Source organism: Mytilus galloprovincialis, chromosome 8 (genome assembly GCF_965363235.1).
Source record: "Mytilus galloprovincialis chromosome 8, xbMytGall1.hap1.1, whole genome shotgun sequence".
NCBI classification, from domain to species: domain Eukaryota; kingdom Metazoa; phylum Mollusca; class Bivalvia; order Mytilida; family Mytilidae; genus Mytilus; species Mytilus galloprovincialis.
The window spans coordinates 86819566-86842673 of NC_134845.1; the positions used below are offsets into that span (position 1 = coordinate 86819566).

At 32.1% G+C, this 23108-nt stretch overlaps 1 long non-coding RNA gene across 2 annotated transcripts; it reads right to left on the bottom strand.

The window, feature by feature from the left end:
* Nucleotides 1-10560: 10560 nt before the first annotated feature.
* On the bottom strand, nucleotides 10561-22649 carry LOC143042738 (uncharacterized). Of its 2 annotated transcripts, none has more exons than XR_012968109.1 (6): nucleotides 22528-22649; nucleotides 19622-19678; nucleotides 18897-19092; nucleotides 16654-16787; nucleotides 13805-13937; nucleotides 10561-13026 (listed from the first exon to the last, which is right to left on the bottom strand). It is a non-coding gene; the product is annotated as an uncharacterized LOC143042738 (long non-coding RNA). The 2 variants fall into 2 exon arrangements; XR_012968108.1 differs by lacking the exon at nucleotides 22528-22649 and adding an exon at nucleotides 21906-21960.
* Between the last annotated feature and the right edge of the window lie 459 nt (nucleotides 22650-23108).

Here is a 23108-nt window from a genome sequence, read left to right on the forward strand (position 1 = left end):
ATGTCGCTTAGATATTTGGAATATGATGTCGTATAGTTTATACGCTTTTAAAATTTACAACTGCGTAACAAAATACTTTACGTTGTAAGAGTTATCTTCCCAAACACTGTTTTTCTTGTGGCCACTACTCCTTCGCAACCATAAAAGATTACGACAAATTTATTTTACCACACTGCTCGTTACTTCTTCAGGATTAGGCAATTCATTTGGACCGAAGCTATCTGGAGACTCCATATGAGAGTTATTTCCCCTTATGCATTTGATATAAGTGATATGCGTTTCTAACTGGTAAAACATAAGTGATAGAGACCTAGGGTCACTTGATTTGAGATCCTTGGTCCAAAAAAATGTAAATAAGGTCAAGGTCAAAGGTCAAGGTCATATTCTAAAATTTGATTTTGGCTTATTTTCACTTATTTTCAAATACTGTATGACATATTGACAATTATTTTTTCCTAAATTGTTAGTTGCAACATGTCCTTACTTGTATATTTTGGTTGAAAGGGTGCGCATACAATAAATTGGAGTTTTTGTCCATCTTACATTTAGAATTACGCGTAAAGTGGTATTACTCATTAACCAAACATATTAAAGACCTAGGGTCTTATGATTTAAGGTCCTTGATTTGTGACCTCGAAATTTAGGTCAAGGTCATAGGTTAAAAGGACGTTCTAGATTTTGACCTTTGCTTTAAATTCATATAAATACATCATAAAGCCATAGGAACTAACATTTTAAACTGATTTTTCATATTTCAATATCAAAATAGACCTTTACTTGTGGAAAGACCTTCAATTGTTCTCTGAACAATTGGTTTTTAATTATTATTATTATTTTTTTTTTTTTTTTTCTTCCGCCTAAATTTTTTTCTTGCGTATTATTGATGTTTCAAAAGATGTCGCTTAGATATTTGGAATATGGTATCGTATAGTTTATACGCTTTAAAAATTTACAACTGTGTAACAAAATACTTTACGTTGTAAGAGTTATCTCCCCAAACACTGTTTTTCTTGTGGCCACTACTCCTTCGCAACCGTTAAAGATTACGACAAATTTATTTTACCAAATTGCTCGTTACATCTTCAGGATTAGGATATTCATTTGGACCGAAGCTTTACGGAGACTCCATATGAGAGTTATTCCCCCTTTTCTCTTAAATTAAGTGATATGCATTTCTAAATGGTAAACCATAAGTGATAAAGACATAGGGTCTTTAGATTTGGGGTCCTTGGTCGAAAATAATAAAAATGAGGTCAAGGTCAAAGGTCAAGGTCATATTCTAAATTTTGATTTTGGCTTATTTTCATTTATTTTCAAATACCTTATGACATATCGACAAATAATTTTTCATAAATTGTTAGTTGTGACATGTCCTTTCTTGTATATTTTGATTGAAAGGGTGCGCAGACAATAAATAGGAGTTTTTGCCCATCTTACATTTAGAATTACGCGTAAAGTGATATTACTAATAAACCAAACATATTAAAGACCTTGGGTCTTTTGATTTAAGGTCCTTGGTTTGTGAACTTGAAATTGAGGTCAAGGTCATAGGTTAATATGACGTTCTAGATTTTGACCTTTGCTTTAAATTCATATAAATACATCATACAGCCATAGGAACTAACATTTTAAACTGATTTTTAATATTTCAATATCAAAAAAGATCTTTTCTAGTGGAAAGACCTACAATTGTTCTCTGAACAATTGGTTTTTAATTATTATTATTTTTTTTTTTTTTTTTTTTCTTCCGCCTAATTTTTTTTCTTGCGTATTATTGATGTTTCAAAAGATGTCGCTTAGATATTTGGAATATGGTATCGTATAGTTTATACGCTTTAAAACTTTACAACTGTGTAACAAAATACTTTACGTTGTAAGAGTTATCTCCCCAAACACTGTTTTTCTTGTGGCCACTACTCCTTTGCAACCGTTAAAGATTACGACAAATTTATTTTACCAAATTGCTCGTTACATCTTCAGGATTAGGATATTCATTTGTACCGAAGCTTTACGGTGACTCCATATGAGAGTTATTCCCCCTTTTCCATTTAATTAAGTGATATGCATTTCTAAATGGTAAACCATAAGTGATAAAGACATATGGTCTTTAGATTTGGGGTCCTTGGTCGAAAATAATAAAAATGAGGTCAAGGTCAAAGGTCAAGGTCATATTCTAAATTTGATTTTGGCTTATTTTCATTTATTTTCAAATACCTTATGACATATCGACAAATAATTTTTCATAAATTGTTAGTTGCGACATGTCCTTACTTGTATATTTTGATTGAAAGGGTGCGCAGACAATAAATTGGAGTTTTTGTCCATCTTACATTTAGAATTACGTGTAAAGTTATATTACTCATTAACCAAACATATTAAAGACCTAGGGTCTTCTGATTTAAGGTCCTTGCTTTGTGACCTTGAAATTGAGGTCAAGGTCATAGGTTAAAACGACGTTCTACATTTTGACCTTTGCTTTAAATTCATATAAATACATCATAAAGCCATAAGAACTAACATTTTAAACTGATTTTTCATATTTCAATATCAAAATAGATCTTTACTAGTGGAAAGACCTACAATTGTTCTCTGAACAATTGGTTTTTAATTTTTATATAGTTTTATTATATTTTTTATGCTGCATAAACTGAACAGTGGAAGTTCATTACATCCCAGCTCCTTTGTTCTAACAGGGGTGATCTGAGGCGGATCACCCCTGCCAGATCACTCTAGTTTGAGTTTCTTTGTTATGCATGCTTTCCTTTGTTCTGTAACATTTTGGCGGGAATGTCAAATCCACTATAAAACTTATAATTAATTTTACGGAAAAGACTATCTATCAAAATTCACGTAGAAAAAATCCAGTAGATATGCTGGGATTCGAACTCGAGACCTTTAGCATATCAAGCCACGACACATACCACTACACCAGGACGACTTGTAAGAAATAATAGTAATTTGACATACTTAAAGGAAGCAAGATATTTTTATTAGTGGGCGAGTTGTCAAACCTTTATTCAGTGGGGTTTTAACCTTTTACGTTAATTTGTGAGTTTTCAGACTGATTGTTTAATTTGATTTTACACTTTTTCAAAGTGGGGCAAGTCGGTAAACAAGATTGGGACGATATTTTTATAAAGTGGCGATATAGCGTGGGCCGATTGGCAAGTGGGGCGAGTTGACATTGTTTGATATCTACTCATCGTGTTTGGGGGTCAAAAAGGGTATATATCATATAGTAATATATAAAGTATATTGTTATGGTTGTGTGGCGTTCTAAACTAGATTTTATGAATTGTAAATGGTTTGCGTCTAATCTAAAACAGCTGGGATGTAAAATAGTTATCCCAGTCGGACTTGGTGTGTCAGTGTTGGATCACCCTCTGGCCTCCGGCCATCGGGGTGATCTTACACTGACACACCGCGTCCTTATGGGATAACTATTAATTACAGGTCTAAGAGGGGGGCTGTGTAACGTTTTTCGTTTATTACATGCATCATTGGGTTTTATTATCATGGTATAATTAGATTACTTATTCTAATTAACTGTTATAAAGTAATTCCTTACAATCTATGTTTATCGCCTTCAATCAGATTGTACTTGTTAAATGTCAAATCAATCATGTTAATCAGTTGGTGCCCCTTTGCTAAGTTGATGCAGGTGTCTCAGTTGACCTCAGTTTCGATTGACCTTAGCTCCGGGCTCCGGGCTCCGGGCTCCTGTAATATAGCTCCTGTAGAATATTTCTTTGTTCAGAGTCATTTAACCATATTGTAATCAGGTTACTAGAGTAGTATAAAAGAGAGAAATAGATAGTGAGAAGGCGGGCGAGATACGATATACGAGGGATATACGATTTTGTGTACGAGAGGTGCGTACGTAGGAGATTTTATAAGATTATGCCACCGTATTGTTGAGCCTGCAGTTTAGATGTTGTAAACTTGTATTACTGTAACATGTACTTTGGATTTTGAATATTACAGTATTGAACTTTAAATCGACTTTGTGTTTATTAACTTGCAAGACTTCGTTCAGACTACACCAGGATCCATTTATTTATTTATGTGACCAGAGATTTTTAGGGTTACCCTGTTAAAGAGTATACTTTCAAGTGGCATTTGTCGTCCGTGGACGTGTGAAACGTAGACACCAAACAACAAAGCACAAACACAAGAATACACACTTTAGTTTGAGTCTCCATACTTAAACACTTTTTCGTCACAATATGTTCCTAACGGAATAAATGGTATAGAATATTTGTTCCAACAGGAATAGTTATTATGACAATGTTTATAATAAAGTTTCCATTGGAACTTTTGTTTGGCGAAACAAATATACGTTGACATTATCACAAAGAAAACGAGATGGTTATCGAGAAATTTTATAATATTTATATTTAAGTAAATAATTACAAATGAAAACTACATAAGTTGAAAAACAATAAATATGTATAAAAACAGGAATGTATTCTATCGACATAATATATTAATTTCAAACGATACTATGATAAGCTTATATATAACAGGACTAAATTGAAAACTACATGTACGTTCAATTCTATGATTGTGTTGGATAAAAACCGCAATTTTTATACGTGTACATGTAAAACAAATTGCGTTGTATATATATAACATGTATAAGCCAAAAAAGTTAAGCAACAAAAATTTGAAATTTTATTTTATTGCAAAATCATAATAATAACAAAATGGAATTATAACATGTCAGAAGAAGGGTCCTACTAAAATGCGCCCGGGAGCCCCCGGTTGAAGAAAAAGCGCCCGGGGAAAATAAAAAGCGCCCGGTGAACAGAAAAAGCGCCCGGGGAACAGAAAAAGCGCCCGGGGAAAATATATAGATATTTTATTGGCATGAGACAAATTTTTTAAGTTATGAACATTGATTTTTTATTTTATTTTAGACAAGTAATTTGTAAATTCAGATAATAGAAATTTGTAATAAAGCACAAAAACAAGTATGAATATTTCAATTTTAACAATAATATATGAATACTTTTCGAAAGATTGATAATAATGGATCACAGTTTATGCGGAAGATTTATAAAATGTAAGACACCAAAAGAAATATTTTTCAAAAACGATATCAAAATAAAAAATGTATAAGACAATTAACCCAAATTTCACAGATAAATATTAATTTAATCAAAATTAAAAGAGATACACATAATAAATCAGCACATGAAAAAAGCAGTACTATACATGTACCGTAGTTAAAACAAGGGGGTAAAAACAGGTGTTTGGTTTGAAATTTAAGTCTAAGCATTAAAACCCTGATAAGCATAGCCATTGAACATGTTGAAGCAGTTTTAGTTTTATAAAATGATATAATAAATCTATCTCAGCATCTGTATAAAAAAGTGTTCACCATGCAGTTGCGAAAATATTAGACCTCAGGCACCGATTATTTTTAAATAACAAAATATACATTTTGATCGAGGACAATGTCTTTCACGATTCTTCTATATACTCTTATATTTATATTTATTTACTTACTTATATACAATTTTGAAATCTGAAATGTAAAAGTGCAACAACACTTTAAATGTAGCATCGTACATATCCCCATTTATATTAAGGACTAAACAAGCAATGATTTAGTTATTTTTTAAGGAAAAAAATATTGTTATAAAATATTATTATTTTCTTCTCCCGGGCGCTATATTTTCTTCTCCGGGCGCTTTTTCTTTTCCCCGGGCGCTTTTTCTTTTCACGGGCGCTCCCGGGCGCTTTTTAGTAGGACCGCAGAAGCAACATGAACGTTTATCACTCACATTCATGAGAATTTCTTTGTATATATGGAGCGCGGGAGGGTCAAAATTCGGAAATGAGTATAGTGTTATTCAAAATCAATTTCTCAGAAGTGCGGTACCAATAAAGGATTGACAGGCACACCATGCAGCAGCTGCCCTTAGTCAAGGACGTATATTAGTTATACGTCCTTGCCTTAGTCAATGCACTACTTTTGTGGCCGGAAAAAAAAACTTGTCACGTTTTGACGTAAAGCGAAGGTAGCGCTCCTATCCTGTTCAGTTGCAATTATCTGTCGATATCTGTTTGTTAGTCTCTAAACTGTTGCCTTAAGCACATTTAATCGAGCCACGATGTCAGCAACACTCATTTCGGCATCAACCATTCGAAGAGCTTTCTGACGGTCATTTTTTGGGGAAACCTGGTTGCCGCCCCATCTTATTTTTTCAAAGGTGTATGTGTTTTTCTTACCAATGGTGTGTTTCTGAACGTTTAAGTGAAAAAGAAATTTTTAATATCGTTTTAATAGTACAGGTACAGAAGGTAAAACATCAATTACACGTGCAAAGCTGAAATGGCGCGAAATCAATCACCAGGAAACGGATTATATAATTTTTTTCCAGAAAGATCAGAATTTTTTTTTTTTTTTTAAAGTGTTGCTAAACTTTTTTTGCTCAGAATATATGTAGGATTCAAATCTATGGTGGGTTCCAAATCTGACGTCACGCCATCCCAAATCTATGGCAGATTTTTACAATCCTAATGGCAAGTTTTGTAATTTCCCAATCTATGGCGGATTTTTGTTGTTTCCAAATCTATGGCAAATTTTTAGCTAATGGAAAACAATGCAGTACATATTTGATCAATGGCTTGTCTGAATAGTTATTAAAGGTATCAGGATTATAATTTAGTACGCCAGACGCGCGTTTCGTCTACATAAGACTCATCAGTGTCTGAAACGAGTGGAAATGAACGACATGTCTATCAACATTTGTGAAGTAATGGTCAACCAAATCGTGATGGTATCCAATTTTTTTGTAAATGATGAATTCCTCAGTACAGACTTCAGGCTTGAAATGTTGTGCCCCGTAAAAATAAAAAAAATATATATAATCATGGTACCTATATTTTACCAATTCCTTAGACCAACTAGTAAGTCCCTTAACAAAAAAAAGTTAAAAAAATAAAAATAAACAGTTTGAATTTTCAAATAATATTTTTTATATCGTTAATACATCTTTTTATTTGTTGACAATTTAAATCAATATCCGTTAATTTTATCTTTGACTTTATAAAATTTGCCAGCTGCAGATAGTAAAATATTTACTATTCTCCTTTTTAGATAATCCGGTACTGAAAAAATGGTGCTCTAGCTTGTACATGTTGTACATCGCGGGTGTTGGCTGATGCAGGACATTTTGACCCTCTTCCGAATAATAGGTCACATCTTCCTTTAAATCATCCGCAAATTATTGTCTAGGATAGTTCCTTCACCTGGAATCGTGTTCAAATCTATGAGCTTCGCAATCGTTTGTGGCAGCTACCATTCAATATTGCGTTATTCCATTGTGACGCAATTTTTTAAGAACTGCCATAGATTTGGAGAAAACAAAAATCTGCCATAGATTAGAGTTGATCGGCGTTTGCATGTAACGTCACATTTGCCATAGATTAGGAATCTGCCATAGATTTGGAACCCGCCATAAATTTGAGTCCTACATATATATATATAATATACTAGAACACACCCGTGATATCACGGGTCCGTGACTGAATTAAAGTATATAACTATGCGCAAGCCTTATTTTATTTAGTATTAGTATTGTCATCTGATAAAGTCATGTCGATTATAAGATACACAGTTTTTCTCTGCTTTCAAGTCTTTCTGTTTGAACCCGTTGAACTGGAACTTATCAGTTATTGGTAATATTAATTATTTGGAAAACAAAAGGTCCTGGAATGGAGTATTTTTTAATCAACAGCATTGTCCTATATAAGCTATAAATAAAGTTGAATTCTTTGCTTTGCTGTTTTACGTCATGCCCACTAACAAATTGAAAACTGTACCTATACGCCTTATTTTTAGTCCAGATTTTTAGTATTCGTATTGTTATCTTAGAAAGTCTTACTGATTAAAATACTACAATAGAAAACAATTTGACAATTTAGTAGTGTCAACCCTGTGGTTATGACCCGTGTATATAGCATATTAGTCCTGAATACAACGTTTGGTGGTGCGCCTGTCAGATGCGGAACGTACAGATAAGATAATAGGTAACAGGTGAATATACTATTGGTATCGGTAGCGGACTCGACCCGGAACTTCTTAATTATTGGCAATATTAATTACGTGGAAAACAAAAGGGCCTGGAGTGGTGTGATTTTTAATCTACAACTTTGTACTATATTAGTTATATATAAAGTTGAATTCTGTGATTCGTCGTTTTTACGTGATGACGGCTGACAAATTGGACCTCGTAATTTTAGTATTATAGATAAGGGTATGCGATAAAGGGTGCGTATCAAAGTTGCGCGATATGGATTAAACAGCAGGCTATTTATCACATATTTAAAACTACTGTATAAAATTACTACTAAACATATGATAAATATATATATATCTATCTTACCTCCTATTGATTTATAGAGATATGATTGGTATATATAAGGACTACACTTGGTGACAATGTATATTTTATATAGGGTGTCTTAAAAAAATATACCCAGGGTTGGTTACCATATGGGGTTAGTAAGGAGTTATTTCCCTTTCAAAACAAAAAAGATGCCGTAACCCTTTATAAAAACAACACGGTGTTGAGGAAAAATCTAAAAAGATTCAACAGACGTAGAAATTGATGATGAAAGGTTGAAATAAGTTCATAAAACATACAGCTAAAAAGTTGTTATTGTTGGCATAACAGAGTTACTTAATTCCCTTTCAAAAAAAATAAAAAAACTGAAACGTGAAAAGATTCAACAGACGAAAAAAATGATACATGTAATAAGCGATTGAACTAAATTCATAAAATAAATTTGAAGCTTAAAAGTTGTTATTGTTGGCATTTGCTTTATGTCTAGACAAATGGAAGTTGAGGATCTATATAAGGATTGAAGAATGGCCGCTAGTCAAAATACCACATGTGAAGATATAAAGAAGGTAAGATAAATTCGTTTCACGGTGTGCTAGTGACCTAATACGATATATATGTGGTAAGTAAATTCCATATGGGGATTCGAGCTTTGCTCTCACCCAATATGGATTATACTGACCCCATATATATCGTACTAGGTCACTTACACACAATGTAACTAATAATATCTATAATACTAAAATTACGAGGTCCAATTTGTCAGCCGTCATCACGTAAAAACGACGAATCACAGAATTCAACTTTATATATAACTAATATAGTACAAAGGTGTAGATTAAAAATTACACCACTCCAGGCCCTTTTGTTTTCCACGTAATTAATATTGCCAATAATTAAGAAGTTCCGGGTCGAGTCCGCTACCGATACCAATAGTATATTCACCTGTTACCTATAACCATATCTGTACGTTCCGCATCTGACAGGCGCACCACCAAATGTTGTATTCAGGACTAATATGCTATATACACGGGTCATAACCACAGGGTTGACACTACTAAATTGTCAAATTGTCAAATTGTTACCTATTGTAGTATTTTAATCAGTAAGACTTTCTAAGATAACAATACGAATACTAAAAATCTGGACTAAAAATAAGGCGTATAGGTACAGTTTTCAATTTGTTAGTGGGCATGACGTAAAACAGCAAAGCAAAAAATTCAACTTTATTTATAACTTATATAGGACAATGCTGTTGATTAAAAAATACTCCATTCCAGGACCTTTTGTTTTCCAAATAATTAATATTACCAATAACTGATAAGTTCCAGTTCAACGGGTTCAAACAGAAAGACTTGAAAGCAGAGAAAAACTGTGTATCTTATAATCGACATGACTTTATCAGATGACAATACTAATACTAAAATAAGGCTTGCGCATAGTTATATACTTTAATTCAGTCACGGACCCGTGATATCACGGGTGTGTTCTAGCATAATACTAAACTTACGAGGTCCAATTTGTCAGCCGTCATCACGTAAAAACGAAGAATCAAAGAATTCAACTTTATATATAACTAATATAGTACAATGCTGTTGATTAAAAATTACACCACTCCAGACCCTTTTGTTTTCCACATAATTGATATTGCCAATAATTAAGAAGTTCCGGGTCGAATCCGATACCGATACCAATAGTATATGCAACTGTTACCTAATAACTTATCTGTACGTTCCGCATCTGACAGGCGCACCACCAAACGCTGTATTTAAGATTTTGCTATATACACGGGTCGTAATCACAGGGTTGACACAACTAAATTCAATCATTGTCACATTGTTCCCGATTGTAGTATTTTAATCAGTATAACTTTCTAAGATGACAATACGAATAATAAAAATCTGGACTTAAAATAAGGCGTATAGGTACAGCATGTACAGTTTTCAATTTGTTAGTCGGAATGGCGCCAAACAGCGAATCAAAGAATTCAACTTTATTTATAACTCATAAAGGACAATGCTGTTGATAAAAAAATACTCCTTTCCAGGCCATTTTGTTTTCCAAATAAATAATAGTACCAATAATTGATAAGATCCAGGTCGACGGTTTCAAACAGAAAGATGTTGAAAGCAGAGAAAACTGTGCATCTTATAATCGGCATGACTTTATCAGATGACAATACCAATACTAAAATAAGGCTAACGCATAGTTGTATTCTTTAATTCAGTCACAGACCCGCGATATCACGGGTATGTTCTAGTATATATAATATATATATCACAAGATACAAAATACATATCATACATTATATATCATCACAAAATATTATTCAACACGTCACGCGTCTGAATGAAAAACTTTGAAAAAAATAATTATGGATTTTAGCGCAGATTTGTATTGTGGTTCAGATGTGAAATTGAAATTTCTAATAAGTTCTTTGCAGCAGAAATTATAGATCCAACCAGAGACATATATATATTTTAACGAACTGTTTTTATTTGATGTGAAATGTAGTTTGCGAATTTAAAAGTTTTACATATATACAACTCGTCTAAACATCAACCCAACAATGTTAGATCTGTAAATTTGATTTCGCAAATTGAAAGCAAAATTGTTCTTCCCTCGCCGGGATTCGAACCCATGCTACTGAGATATCGTGACACCAAATCGCCTCCACTGTAACCGCCCCGCTAGACCTCACGATCACATGGGCTTCATAAAATGAAGGTTTCGCTGGCCGGGTGTTACCTTTACACGTCAGTTTTAATCTAGCGTCGTACTGCACATGCTACAGTACATGATATATAAGACATGGAGATGTTAACTTTACAGATCAGCTAAATTATTTATAGTAAAGGTATATATGTCTCTGATTCAATGTACACTCAAAGTTATTTTTCTGTTCCACAAAAAAAATAATCACAGGGTACAGTTATTTAGAGGAAGCGAACAAAGGAAACACATGGCAAAATCACTTGATAATAACAAAATATACATTGAAAAAGATGAAAAAGAAAGACGTAAAAATATACTTATTTACATCCCGTGTTTTTATTTCATTCTGAATGCATTGCAGTTCAGTTTAACTTTTTTTCTCCTGTCAAATCTGTCACAAAAATCCAGATACATTTTACTATCAAAATGTATTATTTGGAAGTGGTTTTTGTACCTAATATATGGCGAAATGTGTTTTCCCTCGGATAGTTATTTCAATGATCGTTTTTTATAGGTGAGGCAACAATTGTTCATCTTATATAAATATGTAAAGCCAGAGGCGTAGTCGAGGTTTTTAAATGTTCTTAAATCTTAACCAAGTATATTGTCTAAACATATAATCACCTTCAAGTTACATTTTTTTCTTTCTAATTGTAATAACAAAATCTTTAACTGAACTCAATGCTCTTCAACTTCGTACTTTATTTGGCCTTTTTAACTTTTTTCGATTCGAGCGTCACTGATGAGTCTTTTGAAGACGAAACGCGCGTCTGGCGTATATACTAAATTAGTCATGGTATCTATATTGAGTTTATTTACTCTAGCATGTGAATATAGTTAATAAAAGAAATGTAAACATATTAAACGGTCACCTATGTATATATAAAAGAGAGCACTTAAATAGTTTTGTTCTGACAAATATGATTGATTGTTAAAAATGGAGGGTTGTCTGCTTTAAGTAAAAAATAACAGTTGGCTAATTATCTGGAGTTGTCAACATACGTGGTTTCCTTGTTAGATTTACCATTAACAAGCATTTTTGTTGACGTCTATGTTAGATTTGTTTTTAGTCGGTTTTGTTTTATTAAGCCAGCTTAAACACACTACCGTCTTCGGAAAATGATTGTGCCAAGTGAAGAATATATGACAGTTATTATGTTTTCACTCCTACTGCTGGGTTATAACCGTTACCATGGTTACGTTTTATTTTGTTATTTTTTTATGGACTAAGGTAAATAAAGAAAACTAACATCAATGTTTTTTGTGTGTATTAAAATATAACGTATTTTATCCAACAATAATTTTATTTTGGACGTAACGCGTCTTCTGATTGGCTGACGTTATTTTGTTATCAGCCCATATACATAATTTAGTCATGTGACCGTGACGTCAGCAACGTTTTTTATGGTTTTCTACGGTTCAAAATGGAATTTAGAATTAAATTATAAGAAATGACTGTAATATTTTTTTCTGCCTATTCGAAATAACATAAAAAATGTGGTGCACACTGTTAAATAACCCGCTACGCGCGTTATTCAGTGTGCACCAAATTTGTTATGTTATTTCTTCATAGACAGAACAAATATTACAGTCATTCCTTAAAAAGATAAAGTCCATTTCCAAATTTAACCGAAAATAAAAGTAAGGGCAAATTAAAATTGTTTTACTAGAATATTTTCCTGAATAACAAATTAAAAGAATACATAAAGTAGGTTTTGTTTTACAAATTGTTTTAATGTTTCACTCTAACTAGTTTCTCTTTCAAAATTACAAAACTTTCAAATACAATTTTATAATTTGCTGTATTATATACTTTTCTGCTCGCAAACAAAAATACTTTTGAGTATCTAAGGCTTTTTCTCTCACGAAAATGATGATATCTTCATCACTTGTACCTTTCAAATGTTCAGTAAAACACACACTAAGAAAATCAAATACAGGTATAGTTCTGTCTTTGCTGTAACAAAAAGAAGCAACAAAATCACCGAATAGCTAAAAAACATCATAAAACAAGAAGAAGAAAAAACACACACGGACCATGTACATGTATATCAATACTGAATAAATGTTTTGAAAATAAATCAGTTCGTTTAATACTTCAACCTATAGTTCCTAACTGTAACGTCATGTTGTCTCTATTGGATAGTTGTCTCCAACAAAAATTCAATTCAGCATAGTTATATTGTCTGTTCGTATATAATTGACAAATCCACCCGTTTTTACAAGGGTTAATCACTACTTCCATTATTTTGACAAACAAAAGGTGAGCTTTGGTATCAAAAGTTAATTTTCTTAATTGCCTTAGCAATAGAGTTCTAGCAAGACAATTTTCATTATGTAAATACTATTTTTGAAAAATTCAATACTTGTTATAGGTAGATAGCAAATATCAAAATTATTATGGAAAACAAAATTTTTACCAATCATTATTCATGAAGTGGTCCCATTGATGTCGGATGGGAACAAAATGTTTATGCTATTGAATTTCAGTATAGATTATTTTATAAGTTTTGGAGGTTAGTGTGCCGTCCATTTTAAAAGAACATGTACACAATTTACTTAGGGACCAGCTAAGGACCACCTCCCGGTGCGGAATTTTCTGGCTACGTTGAAGACCCCTGATTGATGGCCTTTTGCTGTTATCTGCTCTTTGGTCGATTTGTTGTCACTTTGATATATTCCCCATTTCCATTCTCAATAATTTTATGATAACATAATATCAAAATCAAACGCACCTGCATCGAAAATATTCCAAGTATGTTTGATCAGTTTTTGATTTTGTAAGGACTATGGACATAATTTCCATGCAGCCAAAAAACCAATGGCGATTGTTAACTTTTGTGCCGATTCGTAATAGGTCTGACATTTCTGAAATAAAAAATTGTGCATAAAGAACTATTTGTTACTTTTAGATCCATTGGATCACAACTTACAGATATTGAATAAAGAAAATGTTCTAAATGCTGTATTGTATTCCAGCCTACTAGTATATGCAAAACATGCATAGCATTTGTCTTGTTGCATCATTGCACATTATAAAAGCCTACAGATACCAAACTGTCATTCAAAAATCATAAATCAAGACAAAGTGACAGCAATTGCATGAAAAACAAGAGGCTCTCAAGAGCCTGAATCGCTCACCTTAATTCTTTTGGTTAAATCTCTCATCAATGATTATTTTGGCTTTTCAATTTATTTAAATGTTTTTTGGATCGTCCTATTTTCTTCAAAAGCCAAAAAAAATAATCATTTTCTCCTATGTTCTATTTTAGCCATAGGAGCTATGTTTCTTGACATACAAGGAAATAAAATATAAAATTTATACTAGATACTCTGAAACTCATTTAGCCTAAGTTTGGCTGAAATTGATACAGCAGTTTCAAAGGAGAAGATTTTTTTAAAGTAAGTCAACATGATGAACAAATTGTGAAAAAAGTCTTTAAAGGGCAAAAACTCCTTAAGGGGTCAATTGACAATTTTGGTCAAATTGACTTAATTGAAGATCTTACTTTGCTGAACATTATTGCTGTTTACAGTTTATTTCTATCTATAATTATATTCAAGATAATAAACAAAAACAGCAAAATTTCCTTAAAATTATCAATTCAGGGGCAGCAACCCAACAACAGGTTGTCTGATTCTTCTGAAAATTTCAGGGCAGATAGATCATGACCTGATAAACAATATTACCCAACGTCAGATTTGCTCTAAATGCTTTGGTTTTTGAGTTATAAGCCAAAAACTGCATTTGACCCCTATGTTCTATTTTTAGCAATGGCGACCATGTTTGTTGATAGATCATAACTTCGGATACAATTTACAAACTAGATACCCTAAGGAACATTCAATTAAAGTTTGGAAGTATTTGGCCCAGTAGTTTCAGAGGAGAAGATTTTTGTAAAAGATTACTAAGATTTACGAAAAATGGTTAAAAATTGACTATAAAGGGCAATAACTCCTAAAGGGGTCAACTGACCATTTCCGTCATTTTGACTTATTTGTAAATCTTACTTTGCTGAACATTATTGCTGATTACAGTTTATCTCTATCTATAATAATATTCAAGATAATAACCAAAAACAGCAAAATTTCTTAAAATTACCTCTCCAGGGGCAGTAACCCAACAACAGGTTGTCTAATTCATCTGAAAATTTCAGGGCAGATAGATCTTGCCCTTATAAACAATATTATCCTTGTCAGATTTGATCTAAATGCTTTGGTTTTTGAGTTATAAGCCAAAAACTGCATTTGACCCCTATGTTCTATTTTTAGCAATGGCGACCATGTTTGTTGATAGATCACAATTTCGGAAACAATTTACAAACAAGATACCCTAAGGAACATTCAGTTAAAGTTTGGAAGTATTTGGCCCAGTAGTTTCAGAGGAGAAGATTTTTGTAAAAGATTACTAAGATTTACGAAAAATGGTTAAAAATTGACTATAAAGGGCAATAACTCCTAAAGGGGTCAACTGACCATTTCCGTCATGTCGACTTATTTGTAAATCTTACTTTGCTGAACATTATTCCTGTTTACAGTTTATCTCTATCTATAATAATATTCAAGATAATAACCAAAAACAGCAAAATTTCCTTAAAATTACCAATTCAGGGGCAGCAACCCAACAACGGGTTGTCTGATTCATCTGAAAATTTCAGGGCAGATAGATCTTGACCTGATAAACAATATTACCCTGGTCAGATTTGCTCTAAATGCTTTGGTTTTTGAGTTATAAGCCAAAAACTGCATTTGACCCCTATGTTCTATTTTTAGCAATGGCGACCATGTTTGTTGATAGATCAAAACTTCGGATACAATTTATAAATTAGATACCATAAGGAACATTCAGTAAAAGATTGAAAGTATTTGGCCAGGTAGTTTCAGAGGAGAAGATTCTTGAAATAGTTTTCGACGACAGACGACGACAGACGACGACAGACGACAGACGACAGACGACGGACGACGACGGACGCCAAGTGATGGCATAAGCTCACTTGTCCCTTCGGGACAGGTGAGCTAAAAAATGTTTTTTACTACTAGTTATTTGTTTTAACATTGAATTGAAAACAAATTCTGACGGATTGGTCTCTCACTAAATGAAACAACGCAGCCATGGTAATGATTATTCGCCGTTTCTAGATATATCCGAAACCTATATAATAAGTGTAGTCTTTATGTAATGAAAGCTTACTAGTAATCAAAACAAACAATTAAGAATTCTGAACCTTAATCAGTATCGGGATTCTTTCTTAGTTGAAAGACAAGCTTTTGAACAGGTTTTGTATCTTGCATCTTGCAATTTTGAAAGTGGTGTTTCGAGTAACAGTCTGACTGCCCGCTCTAATTCTGTTTTCTAATAAAAAAAGTAACGAAAAGCAACAGGGAAAAATTTCTAAGAAGAGGGAGAATTTCGTACAAATTCAAGATTATCGCAATATTTAAATCATATAGTTTTCCAACTTCCATACAAGGACCAAAGCTCATAAACTCGGCAATAAAAAAACGCAGGACTTCGGTAATTTCCGGAAAGCCGGAAAGCCGACAACTTTGTTTTGGAAGTTGATAGTTTGCACCAAATACTAACCATCTGTGTAGTAGCAAAAACCGTCAATGATTTGTTGGAAATCATTTCTGTCAAATGCATGCACTGCGTTTTTCACTTGAAAACAATCCTGATAAGTCATGTCCAAAAAGCAACGTATTACTGCAGGTCTATTACTAAAACAATGAATAACAGTCTTTTTATGTTGTGATGATACAATATTGTTTTAGATAAGGGAGAAGGTAAGTTACCATTGAAACGTTTAATCCCGCTACAATTATTTGCACTTGTCCTAATTCATGAATCTGATGTTAAGTAGATGTCGTTTGTTTTTGTGTTTCATAGGTGTTTCTCATTTCTCGTTTTTGATATATACACATGGAAAAAAGTATTGCAACACCAAATTGAAATTCAAATTAAAAAAACACTTTTTATTTTTTTGTTAAATAATTTGTTGAAATAGAACTATTTAAACATTATTTAAATATCACATGAGTTTAATCAATAAATATCGACTCTATCAGTTCTTATCCGCACATGCAGCTACTGTACTCGTAAACACTAAAACCGATGTTTTTATCGTCATTGTTTTCAATACTTAAAATAACCAAGTTTATAAATTTATGTTATTGACACCTTGTAATTGGTCATCCGCAACTCATAACTGGAGCACAATAGCAGATATCAAGCATAAGGGAAGCAGGTACGTCGCTGTGATAATTGCACGTATTATTGGTCATCACCATTCCACTATAAGTCGTTTTCAGAATAAAAACCAGGAAAGAAACGATGTTAAAGACCTTCCGAGGTCAAGAAAAACCCCTATTACATCTGCTAGGGAAAATAAAGCATAATGAAGGTTAATCAGAAGTAAACCCATTGCAAACAATACAATCCTAAAAATTTAAAGAGATTAATGACCATACAGGAGCCTTTAAACAAGAACTGTTCGAGATCGGCTCATCGCTACTGGTTATCGTGCGATAATACCATTTCGGGGACCTTTGCCTACGAATAGACATAAAGATTCCAGTATCCAATATAGTGCAGAGCTCGCCAAAGTTGGAAATTAGCGTCGTGGAGGAAGATCCAATTCGGTTTATCTTCCTTGGCCCAATCGTAGCCCGAATTTGAACCATATCGAGCATATATGGGACACAATTGGGCGCAAAGTGCATGAAAGGACACCCCAGTTAAAACAAGTCATGAAATAATTAATACCATTCGTCAAGAATGGTTGCTGCGAGCTAAGCAACAAATTAGTCGACTTATGGCAGGAATCAGAAGACGTTAAGATGCGGTTATCCGTTTGAATGGAGGCTGCGCACAAAGTACTTATTCTTTGGCGTATAACGATCAACCATGATGTGAACAATCATCGAAAGATTAATTTTGAAATGTCTGACATTGTAAAGTTCGACTACAGTAAAAGTTGTAAAATGCATTTTTTTGTACAAAAAACACTTCATTTTGTTATAAAAATTTTGGTTAGATAAAACTTTTTTTTTCATACATTTTTTGTTCGTTTTAAAGCCAATGTTATCATTAACTACGTTTCAATATTATTTTACAAATATTTTATCATATTCCATCCAAAATAAGAGACTGATTTTTCAAGTTTTAAAAAATCAAGGTGTTGCAATACTTTTTTCCATGTGTATATATTGGTTTTCCCGTTTAGATGGTTTTACACTATTAATTTTTTGGGCCCTTTATAGCTTGCTGTTTGGTCTGAGCCAAGGCTCCGATTATAAGACCGTATTTTGCCCTATAATGGTTTACTTTTACAAACTGTTAATTGGATGGAGAGTTGTCTCATTGGCAGTCATACAAAATCTTCCTATATTTATTATCTACAAAATAATCAATTATTTCAAACTTACCAATAAAATATATTTTCAATCGTATTTCAGTCGTTGTTTGTTGCTGTGTTTTGGTTTATGTCATACAAACTATAAAACTAAAACGGCATGTCTAGTGCACTGTTATATATTTATAATTATATTCTTAAAAGACATCGAGCTTATCTTACGCAGGGAATAATATGTTTGAAAACTTTGTATCCCTTTTGGGATAAATTATATAAATTGTTTTTAACGACACAGAAAAGACATCAGAATTAGCAATACATCCATAAATGAATAAAGAAAGCCATGTTTTATTATGTTCTATTTATTTGTTTTTTGTTTTGTTTTGGGTTAAGGGTTCAAGGGATTTTAAGGGAGTTAAATGTTTGCTTGCACGAATATGTGGATTGTTATATATATAAATGAATAGAAGAATACCTGCACATTAGTTCCATTGCAGCGTCAATTGTTCCCAGGATATCACCTGGCTCCAATTCTTGCATCAACGTGTTGAACAGGTTTCCCTCTTTGACCGCAAAACTCACACAGTTTTCAAGTTGTGGGCATTGCCCTAGTCTATAAAATCCATATCCATGTACCCCACTTAAGAACATTATAATGATAGTCACCGCAACTGAAAAAAAGAGAATGATGAGACGTCTATAGTTGTTCGTGTTTTACAGAAGAATTTATATTTACATTTATACAAATATTTTCAATGTCAATACGAGGTTATGAAAATGATAATATTATTGCAAAATATTCTTGTCCATGGTCAATATACGAGCAGCTATGTTAAGTAGTGAGTATCATAGGCAAAATAGTGATCAAGAACAATAACTAATCTCAAGTAGTTTTTGTATCGTCTTTTTTATTTCAAAAGGGAAACCTGTCATGTTTATCTATTCGATATTTATGTTAATTGCTTATCTGTCAACTTATTTATGTTACAACGTTATAACAGCTTTTTTGTTTTAACAGTATAAAGGATTAATCTTCCAAAGAATCGTTGAAACCATATAGAAATTAAATATACTTGTGTTAATATAAAACAAACGATAACTGATACAAACGCAATATTAAAATTTACATAGTATACCTACATGTAACCGGTCAATGTTTTAATCTCAATTCTATTTCAAACATTAAACGACTATACTCACACTCAACACAAACGCGTTTCGACATCATGTCCTGTTACGGTCTTTAACCTTGTAAACCTGCAAACATATAAAACGAGTTACCTTTATAAAAAAACCAATCAGGTTAATAACTTGCCTCCGAAGTTTCCCCTAGCTACTACAAATAATAGCTTTTTTCCAATTTGTTTTAAGTTTATATACAAAGGTTCCTTTGGACAATATAGCTACATGTACTACCATTTAAATTTGGCTTAACGAGTATGCAATATAGGTTAGTGTAATATTGTTTTTTTTAGAAAAAACCAAAAGTAATGTGTTTTAATTGATGACACACAGATTTCATCACTGCCACAAGTCTGTTACGTGTTTTCTGGACTCGAGACAGTTTGATTTAATATTAAAAGCGCGAGGCTTGCCAAGTTTTTATAATCTTTCACTTATAATGATGAGAGTGGAGAAATATCGTGATACACGAGTCATAGTGGTGGAATTTGTTTCTCTAAAGATTTTTATCCGGCATTTTTTTTTTAGAGATTTGCAGAAGATCGTGTTCTTTATACGTGATGTCATCAAGCATGATTGCCCTTTTTCAGTATGTCAGAATAGATTTTTAGAAGAATTCAAGAAAAAATTTAACGTCATAATTAAAATTAAACTAATCATTTGCTGAGAACAGATATTTCACAAGAAAGGACATGAATTTTTTTACAACACTCAAGAAATGTGAACACAAGAATTGGCAATATTTCATTTTTAACTTTACCTTCATGTTCGGTATTTTTTTCGTATTAACTTACCAATCCTACAGTAATTTTTATTTTGAAATTAAAAATCTAATACAGTATATACTGTTTCAATAAGAATCATGTTGATGTTTTGATATTGGACGTTAATTAATCAATAGCATATATTATTTTTTGCTTAGGGAAGTTTGCTACTCAGTTTCAAAATAACAAGCTTTTCATAACACTAGTATATATTGATAGGGATTAATAAAGGAACAAAAAAAAAGGAAAACAAATTATATAGGTCAATGTGCTTGTTTTCGAGATAGATATTAGTCATTCAAATTTTGATGGGAAAATGATATCTCTTGATTTTTCATAGCTTTATCATTGACAAGTTTTAAAAGTTCTCAAAACTAAGTAAAAATAACAAAGATTTTAAAAGACTTTTACAGATGGCTTATAATTATACAAGTAAAAGATTTATATAAAAAAATGGGGGTCAATGGGTAAAAAATGTTAAGGCATTCAAATGGATAAAAACAGAGGATTCCGAAAATTTGACAAAAATCCAAAAACATGACAAGCGAACGTCCTTAATTATATCAATCTGATTATATTATTACTTGTTTTCGCTTACTATAAGCGATTTATGACCCTTGAACAGTGGTATACTTTTATTGTCTTTATTTATGTCGACAACAATGACTATCCACTATTTAAAAACTACTAGTAAGTTATTTACATGTGATATAAACTCACTGAAGGATATAATAAATATATTTATGATTTAAAATATACATGGCTTTGAAAGGGGGAAGGTGGATTGAATGACAGATTATTTGTTTTCGATAGAATGTATGAGGCTAACATTTTTGTCAGAGGCAATGTTATATTGTCAGTGTAATGATAATATTCAACACGGTCATTGATTCCATGAAATTTGAATATAATTGAACGTTTTTGGAAAAAATTGGGAGGTGCGTTTACCAACTTAAATCAGTACCATTCAATGACCACACATTGCGATGTATTTAATATTTTCAAATCATTAAAAAATAATTGTTGACTATAAATATATACAATTTTTAATAAAACTTCTGTAGATGGATTTTTGAGAAAGCAAGCATTACATATTTTTTTTATAAATCTGTCTTTCTGAAAAACATACTCATGTGTTGTAATGATACGAATTACCAATAGTATTTACAGCAAGAGAGACAACAAGTCGATCAAAGCTGGTCTTTAAGACATAATATAAATTTAGTTCAGCGAAAGTGGCACCACATTAAAATCCGAAACAAAACAGAAAACCAAAATTAAAAAGAAATGAAATCACACTTACACACGAAAAAAAAAATAATGCGAAAGGGATTGAAAATGTTTTGTAACATCTCTGCTTAGGTTAGAAGTTCAATTGTATGTTACCACTGTTTAATAGTTGATAGACACTTTCAAATAAAATTGATTTGAAAATTATTACACAATTTAGTATTATATTTAGTCGATTTCATTATGTTTTACAAGAACTTTTGTGAGCTTGAATTCGAAGTTTTAAACATTGCCTAATATTTTCTTACCTTGAAAGCACACACATTGAACGACGACAGGTCGGTATAGTGAGTAAGATCGAATGATTTCTCAACTATAAAAAGCATAGACACTGTCTCGTCATTTTTATAATTAGCATTTGGAAATTGAAAACTCTAAAAATAATATGAAACTTTCCAGTATACTTTCTAATTTTAATAGAAAAGAACTACAGTTGGACCTTGTCGAACTTGCATTCTTTTATTACGAGTTTCCTAAACTATACTTAACCATAACGCATTAAAGAATATGACGTGATACTGGCCTTTAATCCGAAAGTCTGAATCAAAGCAACAACTATTATTTAATGACTAATATATTTGTACAAATAGTATATCATCAATAAACATTATGCAAGTTCTATAGTTTTGTTTGATTTAATATACTAGGATGCTGTCGTATTAACAGTGTCATCAAAATTGATAACGACAGGCCTCACTAAGTAAAACAAACATTTTGATATACATATATTTGTACATGTATGCACATGATTTGATTTTGGCGATGCTTTTGTTGTCATTGGGAGACAGCTTAAAATGACAAAAATAATAATGAAAATATAACATACAATTTACTAAAAATGCTTTAAATGACAAGTTATACATTGTTTACCGTGCTATATCTTCCACTATTAAAAGACGGTCATCTCAATTTAAAGAACAGCTTTGATATTGTTCTTGATGCAACAATCATGACACTCCGTAAATTTTACGGACACAATCACAAATTGGTTGATCCATACGATGTGTCTTTGTTCAAACTAACCAAGGATATTTTTACCACGTGTTAGATTGTGGTTTGTCATTACGTCATTTGATCTTTTATTACCAAACGTGACTTATTCCCGATCTTGGATGTTTTTCTGAGTGTGAATTCGCATTGCTATAAGACGTGTCACGGTACTTTTCTATCCTTAATTCATGTATTAAGTTTTGATGTAATATTTGTTTTTCTCATTAGATTTTGTCAAATGTCTTAACTTTTGTAGTTTTTAATTTTTTTTTCTGTTGTACTCGTGTGTTATGGTAAATATAATTAAGCACCCAGTTCATTTATTAGATTTTAGTTTGGGTCAACGAAATTTATACGATTTATTTGGTTTATAGTTTGATTCAGGAGAAACACCGACATAGCTAAATAATACAATAAATTATCTAATTACTATCACAATTTGATATTAATTAGTATTGTGA